The 27,082-nt window shown below is 38.3% G+C and overlaps 1 protein-coding gene and 1 long non-coding RNA gene across 3 annotated transcripts in view; both read left to right on the forward strand.

Moving 5' to 3' along the window:
• The first annotated feature begins 48 nt into the window (after window positions 1-48).
• LOC122328944 lies at window positions 49-1,943 on the forward strand. 2 transcript variants are annotated; one of them, XR_006247861.1, is made up of 4 exons: window positions 49-230; window positions 503-1,595; window positions 1,668-1,763; window positions 1,861-1,943. It is a non-coding gene; the product is annotated as an uncharacterized LOC122328944 (long non-coding RNA). The 2 variants fall into 2 exon arrangements; XR_006247860.1 differs by having other exon boundaries at window positions 49-1,595.
• A 15,621-nt stretch (window positions 1,944-17,564) lies between these two features.
• plagl2 (pleiomorphic adenoma gene-like 2) overlaps window positions 17,565-27,082 on the forward strand; it is a 35,746-nt gene continuing 26,228 nt past the window's right edge. Inside the window, exon 1 of the mRNA XM_043225458.1 lies at window positions 17,565-17,742. The gene's annotated coding sequence lies outside the window, so the exon portion shown is untranslated. The remainder of the gene's footprint in view (window positions 17,743-27,082) is intronic.

The following is a 27,082-nucleotide window of genomic DNA, read 5'->3' on the forward strand; positions in this document are numbered from 1 at the left end:
TTTTTTTTTTTGGCCGCTCAAAACCAAAGAAAGTGTGTTTCTGTGCAGGTTCTGGATCCGCCGGGCCTGAACTCTAGGGTTCAAAACACTGGTTTGACACCGTTGTGAATCTGATTGAGAAGAAAATCGTACATGGACACAATTTAAAAAGTGTTTTTTGTTCGATCTAGGCATTCTTTACCTCTGCACACGGGGCTGGGTGTTCAGTAAGCATCGATCACGATAGGGAGGTTCGTTCTGTTAGTCTATTCACATTAAACACACATGCACACACTACTGCGGCGAACAGAAAGTGGATTGGGGATGTGGTCATATGTAGAAAGTTCAACATTGTTTTGTTTTGTTCTTTTAGACCAAAAAGTGTTACAATCACACCTCCACCTCAAATAAGATGATTCAAAAATATATAAAAACAAAGACGTTTTCTTGTTTGCACATGTTCTCTTCCCAAAGGTTTTCTATTGATTTGCATCTGTGTTTTTGTTTTTAAAATTCTTTTCAGGAGCCTGTTTCAGTAACGCGTCCCTGTGACCCCGGACCATAAGAGTATTTTATTTAAAAATGAAGACTGATGCTTCGTAAAGCTAAATAAATGCGCTTTTCATTGATGCATGCTTTGACAGGATAACATTTGGCCAAGATACAACTATTTGAATATCTAGAATCTGAGGGTTTTTTGAGAAAATCGCCTTTAAAGTTGCCCTGATCATGCTTGTAATAATGCGCATAAGTTTTACTTTATCTTCATGGAACAAGATATTTATATATATTTTATCATTTTGACCCATATAATGTACTCGCTACATGCTACTTATGACTGGTTTTGTGTTCCAGGATCGCATATGCTTTGTTTCAGCATTTATATGGTGCAGACGGCATTTCAAATAACCTCATATTTTGCTGAACAGTGTGCATTTTCTTAATTGCACGTCTTCGTGATTATAACCTAAAGCGAAAAAGACAATAACTTGCCCTGTGTCTGCATCGTTCTTTTCTTTTGCTTTGCTTGACATGTATTGTCGGTTCTTTCGTTCAACACTAAGGTCAGACTCGGACCGTGTCGAGTTGCTCAGACGAGCAACAAACTCTTTTAATAACTTCGCAGAAGAAACCGATTAATTTCTGTCAGAAGAATTTCTTATTTACTTAAAAGCGACTCATGTGTGAGCCATTGATTGCACCGAATGGATGTCACATGTTGAATGTTGAAGTCCGATCCAGAACATGAAGTCTTCGCTTCTGCTGTGCATCTCAATGCATCTTCATTTAAAGACAGTTAACTTACAAAAACGAAGGTACACTTCCGCCCCACGGACAATTGCACATGCAGTACACACAATGTCAAAAACGTGGAATCTTCACAGTAAAATAAGCAGTGTAAAAATGCAGTGTTAAATGTTATTAATTCTAAAAGAGTTAAATTAATAACCAACAGTGTTAATAATGTTCTTTTGTAGTGTAGTTGCAGGGGTGCTACGTGGTGTAATTATATTTTTACACCTGAAGTGCAAAACCCCCGCCAAGTTATCTTTGCCCCTCCCCTTTTACCCGTCGTGAAGACGAAAACGCCATTTTATCCACATGCCAGCTGCAAGGTGAGGTCTTTCTCTTTCTATGCTTAAATTAAAAATGTTTTTAACTACTCACTAACTTAACTACTTTTTTAGGAATGAAGATGCTCGTCAAAGTTAAGTTCAGAAGTGAACAGAAGTATGTGAAAGTTTCTCACAGCGATTTGAAACTTTCCGATTTTCTGGATGAAGGTAATTGCATTTGTAATTTTATAATAAATTTTAAGCTGAAAATGTCGGTGGTGTTTGCATAGCTGCTAAATTGAATCTTATTTCGGTTCGTTTACAGCCTTAGTGAAGTTCGGCATCAGTGTCTCTAGTAGGCCCGAGGCCCGTCTTTACGACGAGTCTGGCACTGAAATAGACGAGGACGCGTCTTTGAGGACGTTCTGAAGCAACCAATTTGGGTGTTTTTCAGATACTATTGCCAGATTCTTTCAAATGGTAATGTATATCGTCAAAATGTACGTAGCTGAGCATAGGCGAGTGACATGTGGTTGACACAACGTGAGCTTATTTGTTTTTCAACATGCGAAAATTGACACAAAGTTATTGACTGAAATTTCGTCAGAGAACATCAGCAAAAAAACAACCAGAACGCTACAGCAGAACTGTTTTGTGTCTCCGAGGTTTCGTTACTGAATGAATCTACGTTTTCAATGAATCAATTGAGTCAATGATTGACTTGCCTCGTTTTGTATCGAATCAGGCATTTGAATGAATAAATGACTCGCTTATTAATAGTCATTTACCGCCATCTATTGGTGACTTTCCACAATATTTTTAACTTGTTTGTTCAAAAATATTTAAAACATAAATCTCTCATTTGAAAGTCGCTAAATGACTGAATGTAAAGTAATGACATTGATACATTTTGAGATTTATTTTCAGCCAAGGCGGCTCAATCATGCTCCACAACTTTTTCAATATTAAATTGTAGTGAACCACTAAACTTCTGGAAACTTAACTCAAATTAACTCGACTAATTTTAGTGTTTTTTAATTCTTTCTCAACAGAATTGACCCATGTTCCTTCACTACCAAGTGAAGAAAGCTCAATTGAGATTTCAAGCAATGAATCTGATGACACCATTCTTCTAAGTGATGACAGCCCTACAAGAAAGAGGAGAGCTGAAGATGAAGCAGGAATTGTGAGTGTGTGTCTGTGCCTTGGATGTTATTCAGTAAGAATCTAGAATTGTTACTTATTTTTTTAAATTATATTTTAAACATTTTAAAGAAAGTGCCTTGTTTTCTGATAATATCTCACTGTGTCATTTGTGTTAACGCATGAAACTAAAGTGCAAAAGTTCAGTCGAGTTTACCAAATTCATGTTTTAAGATTTGATCCAGGTGCAGAATCACTATGTGACTACACAATCATCACACAATGTTTCCTGAGATGGGTTGTTCATTGTGCTTTGTAACTTTGCAGATGGTCAAAAAATTCTGCAGACTAAACCTGGTGGGGATGGAATCATCAGAGAGTACAACAAAACCAAATGCTTATCTGACAGCAACAGGAGAAAGATGGTCAATATTCTTACTGCAGATATGACTGAAAAGCACAGGTAACTTGTATTTTAAGTATTCTTTATTCCAGTGGTCATGATTTCCTAGCCCAAAGCATAAAAAAGGACATGATTTTTAAAAGATTATTTGTGTCAGGTCATTAAAAGGTTAATTCATTGAAAATTTTTCTTTCTTTAATTACTTAACCCTGTTTATAGAGGTTTAGAAAGCTCTTTTACATGTGTGGGAAAAATACAAAACTGAATTTTTGGTGAGCGAGCACATTTAAAAGGCATCAGGATAAAATTTAATGTGACATTTGTTCTTCTGTAGCAAACGCCTGTGACATTCAAATTCTCATCTTGATGATGCAATTTTATAAAGTGCAATGTGTTAACTGCTGGGAAAAGTTAATTTTAAAAGTTAATAATATTATTTAAATTTCAATTCATATTTGATTGTTTCTCTATAATATTACAGCTCATCTCCACCCAAACAAGTAAGAGAACTGTATGCTCAAGGAATCATTGCCCTGTTTCCATATCTTAGGGATCCATATGCAAAGCTTGGTTATGTAAGTAAATTAATTAAATGAGTTAAATAAGTATGTGGTAGATTGATGTCTTATTTTACTTTAAACATTTTTAAGGAACATTATTATGACCCTCAAAGTAGACAAGGGTACTTGTCATGGAAAATAAAGAACATTCAGAGGAACAGTGCACCATCAGAGATCCGTAGATGTGTCCCCCAGTCTTTTGGTGGCCCATCTGCGCAGAGAGAAGCTTCATTCAGCACAGAAGTTATCCTGACCGAAGAACAGTATAGGGAAGCTGTTTCTCTTATGAAGCATACTTCAGAGGAGGTGACAGTAAAGGTCAAGATGAGGGAGACATTTCAGTATCGTCGCAAGATGGTTCATGACCCAAGCAGATGCACTGATGTGCTAACTGAATTTCCACGTTATTTGGATATTAAAGGCCTGGTAAGAACATTTGAGTTATTAATGTGATTTAGATTATTTTTCTGTGAATTAAGGACAATAGAGAATATCTGTGGTGATTTAAAGTTATATTGATTATGCATTGTAAAGATAATAAATTTGCCCTTAGTTGCTTTTTTTTTCTGCTTTGTTGGGTTTTACAGATTGAGCTGGATTTTGCTTGTCTTTTGGTGAAAAGACAGCAGCTAAGTTTTTAGAGAGGTGGCCAACTACATTTATGCCGAAAGTCATTCAGCAGAGCAAGGGGCTTAACTCCTCCCAAGAACTTCAGGACCTGATTCACTGTGCAGAATCGGCTGTGGACACTGAATCAGATGAAGACGGTAAGCTGGTTTTTAACAAGTTAATAACATAATAATGTACCTTACTGATTGTTTTTTTGTTTTTTCCCTAAAATAACCGTGTCTCTTAGGATGGGGTAGCGGTCTTGCTTCGATTCTTCTTTTACTTCACCTAATTCCACCATCACCACAAGGTCGCAAGAGACCTGGGAAAATGTCGGCATCTCAAGCTGAGAAACACATTGTGATCTTCAAAAGGTAAATTTGGCATTTTCTGTATAACCTGTCTGCTTCAACTTCAACCCAGTTGTATTCATTGTAAAACTAATGTAGAAACAAGCAAATGGAGCGTTAAGGATTGTCTTTGTTTTATTTTTAGACAGGGACTAACATGCAGGAACATCTTGATTCAATTAAAGAGAGCACCCAGCCCTACCTGCTTGCTGTCGGGACAAAGAAAAGCAGCATTCATGGATACTACATCATCCTCGACAAAAAGCCATACCATGCAAGTCAGTGAGTGGTCTTGCTGCCTTTGATGAACTGTTCAAAGCCCACTTTGTGTTTGGTGCCTCGTACAATAAGGTGCTTCACAACATGTACACCTTCATACAAACAACCGTTTTTGAGATCGACATTGGCAAAGTAAAAGAAAGTCCAAGGGTTGCTGAGCTCCGAGCCAGGTTCATGCATTAGAGGTGATTGCCAGCTAAAATGATTTGTTTTGTTTGCTCTTGTTGCCTGGAGAACACAAATTTGCTTGTTCGACATTTAAAACTAATTCATGGTCTATTTTCTGGCAAATCGCTTCATTTAAAATGTGGACAGGCAGGATGCTGTTTAGAATTTGGAACATATTCTGGGTTCATAAACATTTAAATAGAGTTCATGAAGCAAGTAATGAAGTTCCATTACATGTTCAAGATAGTGCTGTTCATGAAGCAGTTGTTGGGCAATCTAGTAGTATTGATGTGGCTACATCTTCAAATGTCAGTTCCCTGCCAATATCCAGTAAAAACACCACGGAAATGTGTGCATCAGCAATAGCACAACTGCAAGCTGCAGGTGTAAGTCAGACTACTATTAATACGTTTGTTATATCTATGGAAGAAGTAGTTCAGGACATCCAGGACCAAGTAAAAGAGACAGCTCTTCGTTGCTTATCCTCACAGAACACAGACATTAAAAGTGAAGTGGAACAGTCATTTCAGACAATTGAAAACCCTTTTACCTCACTTAATTCCATGTCTAAACGAAACTCATATTTTTCAAGAAAATGGGGAATTGTCCAGCCTGTTCAGAAAGTACTTGGTGTCAGATTTGACAATAGAAAAAACAAGTCCACTGGATTATATGAGCAAGTTGCAGTGACTGACAAATTTGCCTATGTCCCAATTCTTCAAACCTTACAGAGCATTTTAATGCACCCAAAGACCTCATTCAGGTTTAAGTCAGGTGTACCTAATAAAGATGGTATTTACTGTGATATTGAAGATGGACTATACATAAAGGGTCACCCCCTGTTTTCCACTGAAAAAAATGCACTTCAGATTCAAATGTTTTACGATGATTTTGAATGTGCCAATCCATTAGGGTCAAAAAAAGGCATCCACAAATTGGGAGGTATATATTTTACGTTAAGAAATTTCCCACCACAATTTAATTCGTCTTTAGCCAACATACACTTATGTGCACTTTTTCATTCCCAAGACATAAAAACATATGGTTTTGATTCAATTTTAGAACCTATTGTCAATGACATAAAAGTTCTTGAGTCCACAGGAATACAAGGACCCTCTGGTTTTGTGCGTGGCAGTATAGTCCAAATAACAGGAGATAATCTTGGCTTGCACTGCCTTTTTGGATTTGTTGAATCTTTTCGAGCTCGGAATAGCTGTAGGTTTTGCCTTACTGAAAGGGATGATTATCAAACTGTGTTCTGTGAAGATGAGTCGAATGTTACTTTTCGCACTAAAGAGACCCACTTACGACACTGTGAAGCTATACAAGCAGACCCAACACTACCTCATGTTTGTGGTGTGAAGCGCACATGTTTGCTGAACTCTCTGCAGTACTTCAATATATCAGACAATTTTTCTGTAGATTTAATGCATGATGTTTTAGAAGGCATTGCACAGTTTGAGTTAAAACTTGTTTTATGTTATGTACAAGCTAATTTTTGACAGCAAAAGAGTTAGATGGAAGATTGCATTCATTTAATTATGGGTACATGGAGAGGAGAAATCGGCCTCCTGCTGTAAAACTTGATGATGAGAGCAATGATTTGGGCATAAACGCAATACAGTGTTGGTGTCTACTCCGTAATGTGCCACTCATTTTTGGTGACATTGTGCCCCAAGATGATGAACACTGGCAGCTACTATTACTGTTACTACAAATTGTAAACATTGTATTTTCTCCCGTTTTAACTGAGGGCCTTACTGTGTATTTGAAACACTTAATTGCTGAGCATCACAGGCTTTTCAAGTGCTTGTTTCCAGACAGAAACCTCCTGCCTAAGCATCACCTAATGATGCACTACCCCGATGTATCTGAAATATTGGACCCATTGTTCACATGTCATCAATGCGCTTTGAGTCTAAGCATAATTTTTTAAGACACAGCAAAAGTGTTTTAAAAACATTACTCTGTCACTTGCAAAAAAAACACCAGAATAGCATGGCATTTACATGGGAAACCTTTAATCATGACAGAATAGTGCTTGGACCAGGAAAGACTGTTTCTCTCTGTGACTTAAGTGAAAATGTACAAATTGCATCCAAGTTGAATGTTTCTCCTCAAACAGATGTTCTCTCAGTTAAATGGGTAAAGTATAATGGAACCGAATACCGTTCTGGTTTAATTATTTGTGGTGAAGTAGACATTGATTTGCCAGTGTTTTTAAAATCAAAGATATTGTTGTTAAAAATGAATTTGTGGTACTGGTTGCATCACCACTCAAAACTGTTTGCTTTGATGATCATCGTTATGCCTACAGAATTGAACCAAGACACTGTGAATCCTTGAAAGTGTTCAATGTCACTGAACTAATTTATTACAAACCTTTTGATATGCAAATGTCTTATGGGTCTGATAATTTCTTTTGGTTTGTTGTACCTTACTGCAGTCTTGTTACTACTTAGCTGTCAATGCAGGTCTTATTTCAAAATGTTTTTATTTTATCATTTTGACAAGTCGGAACTGTATACATGTTTTAAAGTAGCCATTTTGCCCATTTTGTAAATAAACATGTTTACATGTTTACATCTGTGTAAAGGATTTTTTTTTTAAATATTTGAATGTATTTAATACATATTTTGCACCAAATAAGAACACTATGAATAACAGTAATCTAAAAATAAAAAAATAAAATAACACTAGTGGTGTTAAATGCCCCATAGTGTTAAACTTCTAGTACAATAACAAGTGTAAATAAAAACACTCTCAGTGTTGTTTTTTAACACTTTATGGTGCTTTATTTACACTATAAATTCTACACTACAGTCAGTGTTATTTTTACTCTCGATAGAGTGGGACCATATGTGCTCCAAAGAAGTGTTAAAATTAACTCTTTAAGTGTTATATTAACACTGCTTATTTTACTGTGTTCGTTTGTTTTCTGTCTAGATAAAGAACAATGTGTTAAAGTGTATGTTCAAAATCGATACACATTACACTGTGAAAAAAGGAACTGCACTTTTTCAGTCTAAAATACAAAAAAAGTATGTTTTCTTTAACATAAAAACCCTTGTCAAACCAATAAAATTACCCTAAATGTTTTCCCAAGTAGTCAAACATAGTTGTCTGAATTTCATGATGTTGAAATGTTAAGGCTTTGTGAGTTCCCAGCATGCATTTCAGCATGAATAAATTACACGGTTACTGTTATAGGACTAGTTTTAGTTTTGCTGTTTGCTGACTTCATTGAAACCTTTTTGTTGTTTTATCATTATTGTTAGTCATTTGTTTTACTTTGATGTAAAGAGCTGATCTTTTTAAAATCTGTTGGTTCACCGTTTTTGAGGTTAGCGGGTCTAGTTTTGAGGCCTAGACATTGTTCATCCTTTCATGTTTTTTTACGGATGTCTTAGTCTAGTAAGTCTTACAAGCAAGACAGTGTTGTCTATGACTAACTTACCCGTTGATAGTTTGTCACTTGTAAAAAAAAATAAAACACAAAATCTTCCAATAAACAGAAAAAAAACCATTACATCAACAATTAAGAAAATAAAGTGTGTTAGCTGATCAAAAAAGACACGTGACTTTACTCAGTAATGGTCCAAAGTTGAGTAAACTCAAAAAGTTGCTTTGAAATATTACTTTAAGCCAACTTTTCACTTTTTACAGTGTAGAGAGGTTTCATGTTTACGGACCTGTACATATTAGGAAAAAAACAAGCACACTTATTAAATAAGCACTAATTAATATGTATTAAATAAGCACTTGTAGTGTTATTTGAATCATAAAAGTAAATGTAAAAATTCCCTTCAGAAAATATATTACTGAAATAAAAGCTTGTAAGAGTGTACACTTCTCATGGCTGTGTTTCTTAACACACTTTCTAGCACCTTTTCATAATGTAAAATTAAAGACTTTACTTTAAATTTTACTTTTTTAATTACTATGTTTTAATAGTCTTGTCTATGCTTTAAAGAAGTTATTTTAACTTAAGTACTCAATTATATAACTTGTTATTTATTGTTCATATATTTTAACTGGACTGAATTGCAACTTCATCATTACAAATGTTACAAATATATTTAAGTACATGTTTTAATACAAATGACATTAAAGTATCATACTTAAAAGTCAAGCATATTTCAAAGACAACAGTTGTAATTACATATAAGCGGTCAAAAATCGCTTAAACTAAAACACATCTTCATTTATTAAAAACATATGATGCTATTAAGTGTAAAAATCGCATTCAGTTTGCACTTAAGTATATCATTTTAAAATACATTCGTTCCATAATATTTGTATGCTGGTGTACCTGTTTTCGCAAAGGATACGTCTTATTCTGGTTAATCTTTCTCATACATCTCTTTTATTTTCTGAAGAAATTCTCTGATAACACAACTAAGGGCGACACATTTCCGCCAGTGTAGCTCAGCTGTTGAGCGCTGGCGATAATCTGTGATGATAAAGCGATATAGCGTAAATGAAAAAGAGTTTATGCCTAATCCAAAACTCTTTTATCAAAACACGTCATTAAAAGCAACATGTGTGCGCAACATGTATACTCCGTCCCCCTCCGGGGGAATTTACACACGTCCTCCACATGGCTAAAAATGGCCCTGGCATGTAGCGATTAATTTAAATGTGGGTATGTACGTGTAGTATCACCACTGTTTCAATATAAAGCGTGTAAATCTGACACTTACACTGCTGTGAGTGTCAAGAAAAACCTGAAAAAGTAAAGTTATGCACCTGGTACTTATAAGTTCACTTTGATAATGGCCAATCGCGATATTACTGAGACAACGTGGACAAGCATATGAGGATGGATTACCATAATATGATACCATGGTATCTTGACCGGTGGGGTGTGAAAAATGCCAATACAGTAAAAGAAGTCAAATGTGGGGATAAGTGATATTGAGTTTTCGTTGCATGGACAATTCATCAAATGGGTTTGGAATAACATTCGAGTGAGCGATGACCGGAGTTTAATTTTTAGGTGAACTTTCCCTTTAAAAACGTTTGCAGTCGTTACTTCAAAGGAAAAGTATGCGATTTTTATGCTAAGATACTTCTAAAAAAATGTTAAAACTGTTGCTCTGTAACAAAAAAAAATATTGTTTGCTTGAGGACCTCAACCTGCCCAACAACAACATCACTGGCTCAATAAATAGTTTTGATTTTGGGGGGGGGTCTGTCTGTCAGAAACCTGTTTAAAACCAGTCATATTTACCATGTGAAGCCCATTTTTACATTTTACAATTACCTTACATTTTTTACAGTGTACATTGTTGTTTGATGCACCTGGTGCTTAAAGTTCCTGCCAATCAAGTTATCACCAACACAACCTGGTCAAGCATATCAGGAGTGACTTCTGCAGGAAATATGATAATGTCCAACTGAAATGGGTCTGGTCCGTATATCACTATCACTGAGTGACCAGTAGGGTTTGTTATTATGTGTATTTGTCCATGTCATTTTTTGTATGTCAAGATATGTTCTCCTTCGAAGTAAACCCTTTCTGGATTTATGTCCCTGAAGAAAAACGTCTTGCTCTGTTGCGCTCCAAAAACATTACGCTTGTTTATTTGAGAATCTCAACCTGCCCAGCAACACATAGAGTTCATTTAGGGGCGGGGCCTTTTGTCTGGTCAGTCTTCGAGAAACTAGTTGGAAACCAGTCATAATCTTTCATATTAAAGTATTTTTTTTTTACTTGAAGTAAACCATTTAATTTAGAATGACCGCGTCAAGCGCATTTTGAAGAATTGACCTATTTTTTACAGCGCGCATTGTTGTTTGCTTACCTAAAAGTTCACTTAGTTAGTCAATTTATCACCGACGCAACATGGTCAAGCATACCAGGAGTCACTTCTGCAGGAAATACGATAAAGTCCAACCGAAAAGCATCTGCTCAGTAGATTGCTATCGCCCGAATGACCAGTAGGTTTCAGTGGGCAAGCCGTTAAGACCACAGGGTCTCGTACCTCTCTTAAATATATCACTCCGTTCTCTCGTCATATCTCTCAACATTTCCTCTCGCGCTCTGTCAACACGTTTCTCTGTTTCCTGTGTCTACTGCCCTCCCTTTATCCCTGCTCTCTAATGACCTGGCCCATCCCCCCCTCCATTGAAATGTTCACATGTGCACACAGCAGACAGTGTTTTTCATTGTTAGAGATGACTGCGTTGATAACAAAGCGGAGCGAGACTGGCTTGCTCTCGCTTTCTAACTGTGCAGAGTTCTGAAACTTCCTTCAGGTGAGGAAGCGAATCACATCTTCAAAGGCCAAGAGATCGAGGTTAAAACAATCGCTTCTCATTGTCACCGTGCGCTCGAGCAAAGCCTGCACTCTTGATGAAAGAGGGGAACAGCAACTCGGAGAGAACAAAAGTTTCCTCTAAACGCGAATGAGAAAAAAAACAAAAAAACAGCGCTCATCCCTTCCCGAAAAAGACGTGATGGTGGCTTTGGAACCGCGAGGGATGAAACATGTGGCGCATCAAACGCTTCGTGGAGGACAGGATCGGGATCATCTTACGGACGTCATGTTATCTGTTTCTGGAGATTAATAAGAGGGAGCGTGTGATGCATGTGCACAGCTCTGCTAGGTCCACCCAAGTCTCTTATCAGCGCTGAACAGAGCCACTGCAGTGACGGCCTGACGGGTGATACAGCAGCTTGTTGCTGTTACCTTAGGGCTCAGGCTAACCCACCTTCACGCACACACACACACTTTCGTCTGGCTTTCAGACCTTTATTTCAGAGCCATTAAAATGTTCTGATGCATTTCTAACAAGTGATCAAAAAACAGCAGTAGCACGCAGCAATACCTAGCTCACGAGATGGTGCAAGCTAATGTAGTTAGGTCGATTTGTGCGTATTAAAAAAATCGTTTTGAATCTTCATTTGAATCAGATTTTATTTTATTGTTGTCATTTTATTTGTCTGCAGATATAGTCATTTACAGTGACATCTAAAAGTTATAATTTACCCCCCTAAAATGAGTGTAATATCTTTGCTGGTGGATTGTCATGCCTTTTTAAACCCAAGATAAATAAGAAATAAACTAAATCTTTAAAAAAAAAAAAAGCAACATAATCATGCAATATAAAACGCAGTCAGTGCATGCTCAAAGAGTCGCATTCTTTAAGAATACATTTGAATCTTCAGATTTTTGTTTAATAATTTTATTTTATTTGTCCAGTCACACCTTAAAGGGATAATACAATTCTGTCTTTATTCACTCGCCCAACAATATGACTTCTGTGTTCTCTGCAAAACCATTTTTCTATAAAATAACTGTATAACTGGCTTTCAATGTGTGGGCGGGAACTGTTGAAATGTTCACAAAATGTGTTCTGACAGAAAAAAAGAAAGTCAAAGTACAGCAATCCCAAGCTATTAATTTCATTTAACATTATAAGTGAAAAGACTTACTTTAAGAAAGATTCTGAAGTGCGCATCTGACATTTTGCCATCCCACAGAGGAGTTGTGAAAGCCAGCGCAATTATATGCATTAAAATGGCGTGATGAATGTAGCACCATATCGCATTATTTCACATCTTTTTATCTTTTTTGGCCATACCTAATTTTTTTGGATGCACCTTCTTGTCTGAAGATGATGAAGCTTGTTGAACATGGTCTCTGAAGCGCGGGCTTCCACGATCGCCCTATCGGTGGTTTGACAGTGTTTATCGCCTTCCCGAACTAATACAAACCAACCTTTTAACCAAACACATAAAAAAACACTCCCAAAGCCCAGCACAGTCCCCGATCCGGCAGCGCAGAGGGGGGAGAAGGCAGTCATAGAGCTGATTTTGGGCACCGGGGACTGTTCTGGTGCGGAAATCCACTCCAGATGTGTACAAATCGCCGCCTGCTTAATTGCCGTTGTTGTCATAGATGTCTTGTTTTTTTTGTTAAGGCGTTGGTAACCTGTGTAGGAGATGACCTGATCATCCGGGTAAATGTGCTGTCAATTTTGCATTGACCAAATAACAGAGGTCTAGCACGGAGAGGGCGAAAGCCGAACAGGAGGAATTAGGATGACACCTAAACCTGTTAGAGGTCTGACTACTGGCTACTTACTCATAAACAGCCACAGATGTTCCCCAATGCCCTTCAAACACTTCGCTCGCTCTTTTTTTAGTGTGCATGTGCGCATTTGCAGCCCCGTTCTGTTTCCTGTCATCATGGCATTCGTATAAAGAGCCAAATATTGGCTTTGCGAGTCCCGTGGTTAATCACAGAGTAATTAGGCGCTGGTCCTGCAGGAACGGAGGCTTGACTTTGCTTTGAAACTCACTCTCCCCTTGTTCCTCATAATAGTTTTTTTTTTTTTTTTTTTAGCACTTTTGAGGTGGAGAGAGAGGAGAGGTTTTACTGGGCCGGCGGTGTGGTGTGTGGCGTTTCACAGAGCACTTTAAAATCAATCTGGAGCATCTAAATGACAGACCACACTCCACTGTAATCAACCTGAATGAAGCCCAGCCGCAAAGTCCAGAAAAAAAAAGAAGAACATAAATAAACAAACAAGCAGCTAATGACTCCTAAGCTAGCTTCTTTTTAAATGGCTGTGTTTTGGATTGAGAGATAAAAGACTGAATGTGTGGGGATGCTGATGTGTGTGTGTGTGTGTGTGTGTGTGTGTGTGTGTGTGTGTGTGTGTGTGTGTGTGTGTGTGTGTGTGTGCCTTGTGAGCCGAGAGAGAAAGCGGCCACTTCCCAAATTAAATGAACTCTTTGATTTTGGAACGACATCCTTCTGGACTCAATCAAGTTGTTTGCGCTCTACATTTGGCTTCGGCATATTTATTTTGTGTTTTTAAACTATACAAGCTTTAATTTTACCTAAACATTTGGTCATGCCATTGTAAAAACACAGCACTTTTACAACATTTTCAGAAACTTTCGGTGGAGTTACTTGTTATTCCTATTAGATGTTTAGGTGATTTTCGTAGGACCAATAATCTTATCTTTTCCTCAAAAGACATAATACAATAACCATATATGTTTTCATCGAATATCTCAACAATGAACTTTAAATTAAACATTGAATTCACGGTAAAGTTAATGCTATCATACTATACATATATAAGTGAAAATACATCTGTTTGGAGAAACCTTCTGAGTCGTCTCTCCATAAATTGCACATCATGGAACAGAAAATGTTCTTTATAGTTTCTTAAGGTTTTTAAAAATGAGAACTGTTCACTGAAAGGTGTCGGGGATTCAGAAATGATTCTTCTGTGGAGTCACAGCAAGCCTTATTAATAGATAAACAATATTTTCATTGCTTCTCTGTTTTTTCCTTGAAATTTTAAAAAGAAGATTTTAAGAAGTGGTTAGAGGAAGAGAAACACTTTTTTTTAGGCTTAGAATGCAACGCATTGCATCATTACAAGTATGAAATAAGACCGGCTCTATCATCTCTATATCATGAGCTGTTTTATAAAGTTAATGAAAAACTTTTATTTAATTTTTTCCAATGAACGTATATACTTACTGTGAACCGTTTGTTTGGGCTAAACCTCAGCAGCTCCCTCTCACCTTCACTTTACGGCGTGTGAAGTTTACCTGACCTCCTCTTCACATCCTTCTGTGTGCTTTTTGGAGAAGTCAGTTATGCTTCAGATAATCTGCTGCTCACACAATATATCTCAGATATTGGTAACAATGGCTTTGAGCAAAAGATGTGTCATTTAACCTATTTACATTTCATACAGAAACAGTCAATTTTTTTTTACAAATTCTAACATATATATTTTTTGCAGACACTTCTGTTTTTAAACCAAATTTAATCTCTAAAGCGATATCAAATGAATAAAATCTCTGTTCCGTTCATCCAAAGTGTCACACTGAAAAATGGCTAAAGTACATTCGAATATCTTTTTTTATTATTATTCAAGTGAATTTCACTTATGATTATTTATTGAGAGTTTATTCGCTAGAATATGGGATATTTTTGAGTCAATGAACAGCTGTAATTATTGTTCTGTGTTGATGTGCACGCTCTTGAACTTTACTGATGGCCACTGTTGCACATGCATCAGATGCGCATTAAAAACATCTTTTAACATTTAGGGAAAAAATAATAATAGATGCAAACGGTTAATCTGCTTATTTGATCAGTGACTAATCCTGGCTTCTTTCTGTGTGTTTTTTAATTGTATAAAAGCCCCGGTTCCTAACCTTTAATCATCTCTCACCACATAGTGTACAGTCGTTTGGGCTTCCCCTTCTGATCTTTCTTTCTTGTCTGCACACACAAGTCTTTTAAAATATCATTCACTCAGTCTAAATTTAATGTGGAGTACAAACGATCAGACTGCTATTCCAAGTCTGTCATTCTCCTTTGCTTTGTCTGTAAATGAAGCTGTGTAAAAGTGCTTTATTTGGCAACATCTGAACTTAGGCTATATGTATATATTAGTTTAATTAAATAAAAAAAATATATATATGATTGAATATGACTTAATCAGTTGACATTACTTTAACGGAGGTAATTATTAAGGGTCAGGGTTTTGCTTTTCACAGTCCATTTAGTTTATTGGTCAAATCCAAGATCTGTTGCTTTTCCTGTTCCTCTGCCTTGGAAAAACTTTTAACGAAAACGTCCACTTTCTCGTTTTTCTGTGTGTATATAAACATGTCCTTCGGATGATAAGCTAGAAAAATCGTGCGTTTTAATTTTTTAAATATAAATAGCGTAAATTTCACGTAATTTTATACAGGAAGGTTACAGTTAAATGTGCATGAACGTAGCACAATGCATATTTTAGATATGCACATGCCCAAGCTAAAACATCTCTTCGTTTAAAACGCTGCCATGAACTTCCCCTCCGACTCACAAAACCCGCAATAATTCCCTTTCATAACCCCCTGAAATCATCAGTCCAAATTATCATTCACCATCCAGACATTTTTCGTCATTTTCGGGGAAATCTCCTGAAACCTTCGTGAACGCGTTTAATTTCGCTCAGGTGCCAGGAGCTCTTTTCTCTTGAGTTTTTTAACATAAAACTCGGAAAGGTTTCGCCCCGTTGCATTGAGCATGTCGAGAGGCTTATTGAAGACCCTTGCTCCCCCACCCCCTACTCTCTCTCTCTCTCTCTCTCTCTCTCTCTCTCTCTCTCTCACTCACTCACTCACTCTCTCACACACACACACACACACACACACACACACACACACACACACACACACACACACACGCGCGCACGCTGGTCGGAGGGGGTTGGGGTGGTGAGGAAACGAGCTGGTGTGCCCTGGAAGTGATTCTTCCCCCAAAACACAAGGTGAAACGGGAGTATCGGAAACTGCACGTGGGACCTGCCCTCTTCATCCTTCATTAAACCAAACACTCGCTACAGACACACAAGATCCTCATACTTGATTGCATATCTGAAGAGAAACTACTTTGATAACGAACTCTTACCTGATCAGAATATTTAAGGACCATGCAAAGTTTGTTTGCTCCTGAACGACCATGTTTACGCATGCATCTTTTCGGTTCATTAATAATTCAGAACGATCCTCCATGTCTTCCTCTAAATATATTTATTTGATGAACATCTGCATTTATCGCAGCTAGATTTTTTTTTTCCATTGCTTATTACGTTTGTTCTTAATAAGATGGACATTGTAATACAGACCCCTCATCTTCAGGAACAGCATTTCATAAAGGAAAAATAGAGATGAAAACGTTCAACGTGGGGGCAGAAAGGGCTCGAGAACTTTTGAAGATCATGCAAAGTTTGTTTACTTGTTTTTTGTTTACTTGAGATATTAGACTGACAGGACGCCAATGCTCGTTCATTTTTGATTTATTGTGTCACTTACAATGCGGATTTAGCATTTGCATTTGTAAACCTAAAAACATAAACAATAAATAAAACATACTTCAATAATCCTGTTAAAAAAGAAATTAGGTTTCATACAAACGTTATGCTGCAAAAAGCTTTCGTACATATCCCCATGCAACGTTTTATAAATTGCCTTAATAAATAATAATATATATTTTTTAAATGCAACGATCTCAGCGCTGCATTTTGGCACTAATTTGATTTTACTTACAGCAAAACAAGTTGAAATGTTTGCATTATAAAAAAATAAATAAAATCGCAAACCGCTGATACTTCCTTCACGCTTTTAACACGTTGAATTAAACCAGAGTTGCATCGCTTAAGACTGGATGCAGAGATCAATCAAAAGAGACTTGATAAAAACGTGTATCGCGTTTCAAAACAGTGCTGCGATCTGTATGAAATAACGTGCTGCTCGTCGACTCGGTCACCTTGCATTAAACATGCTTGCATTAAATAATTGAGAAACGCTATCGGCTGTCTCGGCCCTTTTACTTTCGACGCACGTTCGGGGACGAGCCTCTCCGGTCCCGCCGTTATCCCTCATCAAATCGTAACGATAAAGCAAACTAACAAGCCCCAAAACACACACGCGCGGACGCGCGCGCGCGCACAACAGTTTACCAGCCCTGTGAAAGTTTGTGAAAGTGGCCTGACGTCACACTCCCACAATGCTCGCGCGCCCCATAACTCTGCCGCTGCAGCCTGAGGAGCGCGAGACACTCAGGCCCCGAAAAAAGAAAAATTAGAGAAAAAAATTGGAAAAAATAATAAAACAACAGATCGAGAGGAGAAAGAGCGGGGAACGGCGGCGCGGGGCTCCCACGGTAGGTTTGCGCTTAGTCGGTGCTGGAATGTGACGGCGGGTCCTCGTGAAATTGACTAATGCGGCGCTGGAAAGTTTTTGGTGGCAACTGCTCGTTTTTTTCCCTTCTGCAAGTCCTCATAATGTAGCTGCACGCTCTGATGTGTGCATGTTTTTTTAATGAGATCCCGATAATTCGTACGGGTCGTTCGGCCGCCGATCGATACGGCGGACGGTACGCGAGGGCTTCGCGGTAACGACGCTGTTGATAGTTTATCTCGCGCCGACGTCTTTCGGCTTTGGCTTATTTTTTGGTGAAACGCCGCTGAGGCTGCGGGTATTTAATGTTTAATTGAACCCTCGCGAACTTCATCGATGAATACGCGGCGAGTGCGTTTCGTTCACGCACCGATGCGTTCGCGTTTGATCGATCGTCGGCTCGGCCGCGTCTCCTGATGTTCAGCGGGACTTTGGAGCGAATGGTTGAATTTTAAGTAATTTCTGAATATTTATGCCTGTGCTGTGGACTGCACGCACGCACGCACGCACGCGAGCTCAAGCTCCGTTCCTGTTGAGTTTCAAACATTGGTTTATACAAACGCGTCGGTCTATGAATAGTTCGCCGCTCGATTTGAGAAAATAACACTGGGCTGTAAATATACAACTATTTTGAGCTGGTTTGTCTCGTACCATAGCTCTGCCTCCACGGCTCATCTGTTGCTCGTCGTTTGCCTCAGGTCGGATGTTCCTGGGCGGATTGTGACTTTTCTGTAATGCCTTCTTGTGTGAAAAACTGTTTGTTTGTGTGTTCCCATCGAGAGGTGCTCAACAAACAACGGTGTCAAGCGGCGGGGCGCCTCGTTTTAATGTTCATTTACATATCGCTTTAAGCTCGAATGGCTCTGCTGAGAAACCATCACATTGTTTATGTTCCTCAGCGAGAAATCAGTGAACTCTGTTTACGCTGTAAACAAATGTAACCCACAGAACCGAAAACAAGGACGAGCATTCAGCTCGTGAGTTAAACCAAAGGGGTCCGAGAGACACAACTTGAGTTTGGTGCACTTTTATAAAAACTTTGAGTTGGTTAAAACGGGATTCGTGATGTGTTTGTCCGTTTAGGATGGTTAAAGCTGGTTTGCGGCAAAGAGTGAAGACTGAAATGTTTTCGGTGTAGAATTAAAAGTGTTAATTTTGTTCTTTGGTCGCGGTTGGGCTTAAATCTATTAATCATCCACCATTAAAGATGATCCCAACGCCAGTCACATGCAGCGGACACCTGTAGATGTGTGACATCTTTCTCAAATAAGTAAAAAACCTGAGTTCAACTGGTGCTTCACGTGTGGCACGAGTTTATCGGAGTGTTTTTTTTCAACGTTTTTAACCTCTTTTATCATGTTACTCATAAGTGAAATGCAGTTAAAGCACTTGAAATGAATGAAATTGAAAATTGATCGCAGGAGCATTCGTTTAAGGTACAGAAATTCTACTTGGTTAATCTGCCAATGCTTTTTTTTAAGCATAAATGCGACCGATCTTCGCCAGTCTGCATGATTGCGACACTATTCAAACACCTGTAGCCGTGTGCTATCTTTTTCTCAAATGCGTGCAGTGATTGTTTTAAACGCATTACAGAGCGAAAGCTTTCGTTGGATTTGCTTTTTTTTTTATCTCGCTTGCTTGTCTGTGTTGCGCCAAAGATGTTGTTTGTTGCTGTGTGCGTTGAAAATGACCAAAATGAAATGGTTCCCTTCGTCCGGCTCCACTGGATGAATGCGAAACGATGGCTTTCTCACGGTGATTGATAAGGAACAGGTTGCGACGGGCTCTTGTTCGGTGCTTCTGCTCCATCGTGGCCCTCCACTTCCACTGCCTCGAGCTACATAATAAGGAAATGGAAGTGAGATCGTCACGAGACAGTGCTTTTGTTATTGACATTGCATGTTGAAACGCATATTGTGATGTGTGAGACGGTTTGGCTTTTCAGCGTAGGCTTTGCTTTTGCTTCTGAGGTTCTTATTAAGCGATTAAAGCTCGTTCACGCTCACGTTAAGTGTGAAGCGACTCACTAGAAGTTAATAAAACGGAGAAGCTAGCTTGGAATGTTTCTTCCCAAATAGTACTCGGGTGTAGTTGTGTTTTGTTGAGCTTGGTGCACCTCGCCGTGAGTTATTTTCCAACGTGTTCCTGTCCGTCTGCTTTGAGACGTTTGTGGAGATGTAGACGTCGCGGGACGTTTTTAAACAAACGGTTTAATTTTCGCGTGTTCTCTGAAAAGGCGTCTTACATGCTCGATTCAGTGTGCGAGTTTGAGAGAGAGCGAGAGAGCGAGCAGCATGTGCATCAAGGGGGGTTTCTCCTCTGAAAACATCCCACAATTCCATGCTCCTCGGTGGGTAACTGGCTGATTATCATGAGAAAGCACATCAGAGGGGTTAATAGGTAGGACAGGCTTTGGAGAGCACAAACGCTACTTAATACCCAGTGTAGAATGGGGATCAGCCCTCATCTGAGTCCTTGTATCCTCCACTTATAGCTCCGAGGGACGATGCTGCGCCTGAGATGTGTGCTGAGTTGCATTAAAACAGCTATTTATTTTGCGTTATGATTTAGGTGTTTTGTGACCGCAATATGGGCTTGCGGTTAAGACGACGGGCTTGTTTGTGTTTGCAGTCGCGAGCGCATATCGCTCGTTTGCGTCGTGTTTAGATCCATGTCTGAAACGGGCACCGGGGAGTGTTTATGTGGGCAGTTCGAACAGTAGCTGACCCGGTCGCTAAGTCATCCCATAAAAAAGGGAGGAGAGAGAAAGGGAGAGATAAAATCAGGCCAAGTTCACGAGGGCATTAGGACTCCTCCGAGCGCCTTAACACCAGATTTGATTCTTATCAGAAAATGATCCATGTCAGAACCGACAGAAACATGAAAAAGCCTTTCGTTCAGGAGTCGGGTTTTTGAACGCCTGCAGACCTGAATGATTGTGGAAATGGCGTTACGCAATAAACGTTATTTAACGCAGTATGGTCAAATCGGCGCATTGCGTTTTAAACGTGCATTACTGATATGAATTAACATCGAAAGTCGTAATTCTACTGCGTATGAAACCCTTGTTGTTAATGTTAAGAGTTGTTTTTTATTGTTGTCTGAATGGCTTTGTGTTAAAGTGCTTTTTAAAGCTCTATTTTACATAGAGTATGTTACACTTAACAGAGATGGAAAAGTTATGGTTACTTTTTTATGAATTTGTCATCGAACGAGCGAATCATTAAGCTTGATGATAATGACGTGTAAAGCAATGATAAATTGTTAATGTGCCATTGATGTTATACTCCTACACAAAGACTTTGATCTTGAAATGTAATTTTGTTGATTTAAATTAAAACGTTCCCAGAAACCGATCTGAATCTGTTTAGACCGTACAGTAAAAACAAAAATGTTGTCAGGTAACCTAAAAATTTGGTTCATGTGGCAACACCTAAATGAACCAGTTTTATGAATAGTTTAAATCTAATAATAATGTTATTAAAAAAAGCTATTTTAGATTTTAAGGTAGAAGTCCGCTAGCTCCTTTAAAGTTGCGTATTTTTGTTTTAACCATTCGAAACATCATAAATCGAATTGTTTATTATCAATTCATTATCAAGTCAGAAACTGCTTATTGAATGACCGTTTATTATCCTTGAACCTTTACTAAAATGTTTACTTCTAGCTCCTTCATCGATCAGCGTTCGAGACGATAACAAAAGAAGATGAAACTGAAAGAAAAGAAAAGATGCGCTTCCGACCGAATGATGTTTTCAGGGTCTAAACCCAATGTTCGGACTACAGAACGGCGTTCAGAAGGGCAGCGAAACAGCAATTTCAGCAATCGCAAATCCGAGCTCATTAATTGCAGGGGGGCGAGAGAAAAAAAAAAAAACAGCGAAAAGAACAAAGAGTGATAGAAAAGTAACCCACGCATAAACAGAACATGTGTAAATACACGCTAATGTTCTTGACAGCTTTGCAAAACAAGCCTAAACGCAAAGTACACATGCCACACACACACACACACACACCGCAACAGAAGAGTGTCTTTTTTTTTCCTTTGCTGGCACACATTCTGACTGCACTTGCAGTATGCGGCGCCTTTAGATAGTAAGAAGACGCTAGATGTTTGAAACCCATAGCTCCACTGTACGTGAGTAAAGCTGTGCTATTGAAAGCAGCCAGCCAGGTGTGGCTTTTCAAGGCCCGAGTCTATCCATCACTGAACACCACTTATGCTGCAACCCCCCCCTTTCTCTTCCTTCAGATCCCCCTCGTCCGTTTTTCCACCCCAAAGATGGGTCTTCTTCCCCTCCGAGCTACTTTCTCACTCGTTTACTGTCTCCCTGCTATCTTTGTTGTGAATTTATTGACTCTTTTCAGGAAATGTACAGCGCTGTTAATGCGCAGTGAATTTGTAATGTCTTTTGATGTGATTACCTCACTGTTAAGAAAGACGTGATAATGGATTCTGTAAGTTAAAAAAAAAAAGTAGTGGGAATGGTCCCACACTGTAATAAACGATTGGTAACCTGCGATTGTTACGTTTAAGCAGCTATTTCTGTGTAGCCCTCAAACTGTAATATTTAGGTTATAGCAATACTTCTGAAGTAGTTAAAATTAAATGATTTGGGTATTAGGTTTTCCCCACAGAATATGAGATTCAAGCACTCTCTAAGCTGAAATCATACAACAGCGACACCAGGAAGGTTCAGAGGAGGGCAGCGTCTTTTGAGCTTGTGTTTTCATTGAGGAAGAAATAGTGAATTACAGCCGTAAAAGTCACGTGACGAGAGGCGGAACTTCTGCGCGGCTGTGATTGGCCGGTCACACTGCCAATTAGATAATGCACACCTATTGTGCGCACAGGCTGGTTGATTCATGAATGAACACCCACTTGGACAGCTCGGCTTTAAAGCAACATATGAATTGATAAATGCGAATTAGCGTAATGGTGTTAATTGTAATATTTGTCGGCGAGGGCACGCTCAAAAACGGTCGTATGGAAAGGATGTGAAATGAGATCCGGAGCGCTCGCAGACGCACAGTCATGTACGGAGAATCCAGAAGACCCTGAGCGTGATTAGATGAGTCTGAAGCTGCACGACGTGGGAGAGAGTCACAGAACAGGGCTGGGGGAAAACATTTAGCATTCATGTCGGCGTTTGACGGGTTATAGGCACCTATGATGAAGAAAAAGCACTGTTTTGCTTTGGAGAGAGGGTTTGTTTTTTTTTATTGAGGTTAAAATTGGAGAAGTAGTTATCCAGTGAGGTTTTTATGGGTTCTTCCGTTCACAGGTTGATTCTGTGAGGGAAGAAGGAGAATTAAAGCTGTGCATGCTTTGATATGATAAGGACATAATGATGTCAATCAGACCAACGTTTATTTCAAACATTACCTTATTTCATCATTTGTTTATCTGTACATTAACTATCACTGTTAAGTTAACTATGAACCAAAGTATATAGAATATGAAAACGGTCACATTTTAGATCGGGGGGCAATGAACTATTGCCTCATTAATTGCCTCACTAATTTGCTGATTATTAATAGTATAGTTTTGGTATAGTTTTTGATTAAGGGATCTAAAATATGGTCATGCAGAATAAGGCATTAGTATGTACTTTAGAAATTAATGAAACGAAGAAGCTTGAGTTGCGCTTAAATGAAGCATTAAGCAAAGCAATCTTTTTATTTTTATTTAAATGTTTATTTATTATACATTATAATATATTTTGTATTGCTTATTTTTAATGTAGTTTTACATATTTTTTGTCTTTACATAAGTGTGTGTGTGTATAATATACTTCCCTTCTTCAAAAGCAAAGCTCTGTTTGTTTGTTTTAGTGTTTTAATAATTATTTTAGTGCTTGGTTTTTAACATCGAACACCTCAACCATTAAAATTGTTTTTGTTACACAAGGCTTTTACCTTAGAGATGCCAAAAAAGTTTTTATTTTCCTTTGTTTTACTGAAGTACAATTTCTTTCTAATTAGCGTGTATAGAAGGTGATAGGCTTCATGCTATATTTTTGGGCTTTATGAGTCTGTCATTTGGTCTATAAGGACAATTTCTGCCAAATGTTTTCTTATTTCCTCCATCCTCATTTACTTTGTGAAGCTCTATAAATTGGCTTTATGGTTCTGAAACGTGCCCAGTTAACTTCATTAACGTGTGTTTTGTTACCCCCACGTTTTCATGCTGGTATAATTTGGCTTCCTGACGTGGGACCTCTATGCAAAGTGCGTGTTTGTAGTTTGAGGAGCGCAGTTTATAGAGAAAACTCTCTAAATCAGAGAGCTTGTTTGAACAGGAGCTATTTAAAGCTGATATAATGTGAGTTTGATGGAGAAATGTTTCCTGGCAGCACATGAGAGCGAGGTGCTTGCCGTCTCATTGTGTGCGGTCAGGTGTGTGGTCCAGCCAATCCGTTGTTGCATTTTCAGCTGCGACCGAGAGAAGAATCACTAGAAACTCTTGGTGTCGGTATTCACTCAGAAAATATATGAGTGGAGGAGGAAAGAAAAATAATGAAATGAATGGATCGTGTATCGTGATGTGTGCTTAGTAATGTTCCTTCACTATCTCCGTTACACTTAAACAGACATAATTAGCAAGTAAAGTCAGTTTATAGATGCATGCTTCATATTTCTTTTATGTCATTTTTACTGTATTGGCATAATTAGTTTTTATAAACATTAGCACAAATGAAAAGCGCAGTAAATACAGTATGCTATATCCAAAATCATATAAAATCAGTTTATCGTTAAAATGTAGTGATATGACGAAATAAGGTACCAATAATGGTCATTTTTATAGAAAGAAGTAAATTATACAGGTTTTTAGATTGCTTTATATGCTTGATAACATCAGCAACGATTATGATCGAAACAGCATGACTGAACTCGTTTTTAAGCATTGATCTGGTACAAAAATGCTCCTTAATGTAGCTATTGCACACTTCAATTCATTCAATTTAATTAAATAATACATAAGGCAGTCATTTAATATGAAAATAATTAATAAGTGCCAGGACAGGTAGAAGTACAATGTGTACATTTCAGAATTGCATAAATGAATAATAATGCAATAAAAAGATCCAAAATGCACTCATCAACAACTCAGGTCATGGTCAACAGTACTTTATGATTCAAAATAATTTTTAAGGTAGAAATAGCTCCACAAGTTTGCTTGTGCAATAAAGAATAAAAATTAATTAAAAATACTATACACAACACCCGTTGAATCTATAAATCAATAATTGCACATTTTCAAGACTGCTTATGATATAAAATAATAACTTAAAATGCGCTGCTTAAATTTTTGCATCCGTTTTCAGCTCAAATATGAGATGCCCCACAGTAATGCTCGTGTTGATGCTTTTCGGACAATCTTAAAAAAATGTGTTCTCTCCTCTCTTTCCTCCATGTATTCTCAGGCTAACCACAGCTCACTCCAGTGGCAACATAGCAAAATTGTAGATGCTGCTTTTCTCTCAAAGGGATAGAGAGAGAGAGAGAAGAGGAGAAAAGGAGAGAACAAAGGGAAAGAAATGAAAAGAGAGCGAGAGAGAAGCTCTGGTGTTAACAAATGACCTCTGTTGCTTGCTTTCTTCCTCTCTTCTTTCACTCTCCCTCTCTCTCTCTCACAAAGTCCAGAACAACAACAACAGGAGGAGAGAGAGAGAGAGAGAGAGAGAGAGAAATGAAAGTAGAGAGAGGACTGTGGGTCTCTTTCTGTGTGCCCTCCAGTGGCAGCGTGAAGTTTTCAGTTTGATTGAAGGGCCCTTTTCTCTGCTGTGTGGTGTGAAAGCTGTCCTAATTGAATGATAAAGTGGCCCGAGATGGAGTCCAGTGAATAGGCAACAATACACAGCCTGTGTGTGGTAGAGGGGTTTTTTTGGTTCTCTTCCAGGCCGTTCTCTCACTCTCGCCCCGCTGTGAGTGGGGGTCCCATTATCGAGCGCTCTGCTAGATTCGGTCACATGACTCCTCCCTGCCCGCTCGCCCGGGCCCCTCCCTCCCCTGCCGAAGAGCGGCCAATCAGACGGCGGCAGGGATATTTCTCAGCGACCATGTGGTTGAATGCCCTCATTTAGCGAGCAGCTGACTCACAGCACATGTCTTTCTCTATCACACACTTCGCCTGCCGGACCCTGGCGAGAGAGAAAATTTCATGTCCGTGCACTTTGAGCGTACGCCGTTTATAAAAAAAAAAAAAAAGTCCAGACCGGCTCTGCGGGTCCAGCTGTAGTGGGACCGTATCCGATGAACGCCAAACGTCAGATCTTTTATTTTTATGCTCAGTAGATAAATGCACTGAACGAACATTGAATATCTGTAGCTAATCTATGTGCTAAAAGAGACCAGATGTAATCGATTAATAGACTTGTTGTTTAATAACAGTTTCGAGTCTTTTTTTTTGACGCGTTAAAATGCTGAATGGAATTTCCCTCATAATTAAACACCAATCAAAATCATAAAATATGATTTGTATCACTAATGTGCCTCTTAAGTTTCTATTTGTCGTCTTTTAAAATTCTCTGCATCAAGTGGTTTGTGATTGTCTCTTGAATTATTATTATTATTTTTTTTGCAAATTCACTAGATTTTTTGACCCAGCTTGGTTCGGTTTGTATTGCCAAAATAAATGTAGAGCTAAATAACCGTTTATTCTTCGTGAACGTTGTAGTAACTGTGCGCTGGTGTCTCGCTGGGCTCTGTTTGCACATCGGCCCTTTAGCATATAAAGCTGACCTGTTTGGATAGCAAAGACAAACACCATCTGAGATTTGTTGTTTTCTGTTAACAAGATTAATGTCAGTTGTAATTTGTCCCCTTTAACTCGCATAAGAGACATGAATGCGCGATAATTCACAATAACATTAAGTAGATGAAGAAAAAAATAGCTGTATTCAGCAAAGATGCAGAAATCGAATCAAAACAGAAAAGGATATTTTCAATTGTTAAAATTCTGTTACAAGATATACTTAATTTAAAAGTGTTAAACCAGAAGACTAGACCAGGAGAGTCTGTATTGTATTTTTTATTATATTTTACAAGATGACTATTTTTGATTAAACAAAATGCAGCCTTGAGTATAAACACCGTCAAATATTTGTAAAAACCTGATGACAGTGGTTAATGTAGGCCTGTATACTTTTGGGAACACTTCGCAGCAATATTGCCAAAAACTTTTCAGGTGAGAAATGACTCCTTTGCGTGGAGTTGCGATTTTTGAAATGTGGAGTAACTGTTCGTGTACTCTTTACGATGATGGGAATTCATGGGTTTAACCAGTTCAAATCCATAATCAGAACAAAGATTTCTCC

This window comes from Puntigrus tetrazona, chromosome 23 (genome assembly GCF_018831695.1).
Source record: "Puntigrus tetrazona isolate hp1 chromosome 23, ASM1883169v1, whole genome shotgun sequence".
Lineage (NCBI taxonomy): Eukaryota > Metazoa > Chordata > Actinopteri > Cypriniformes > Cyprinidae > Puntigrus > Puntigrus tetrazona.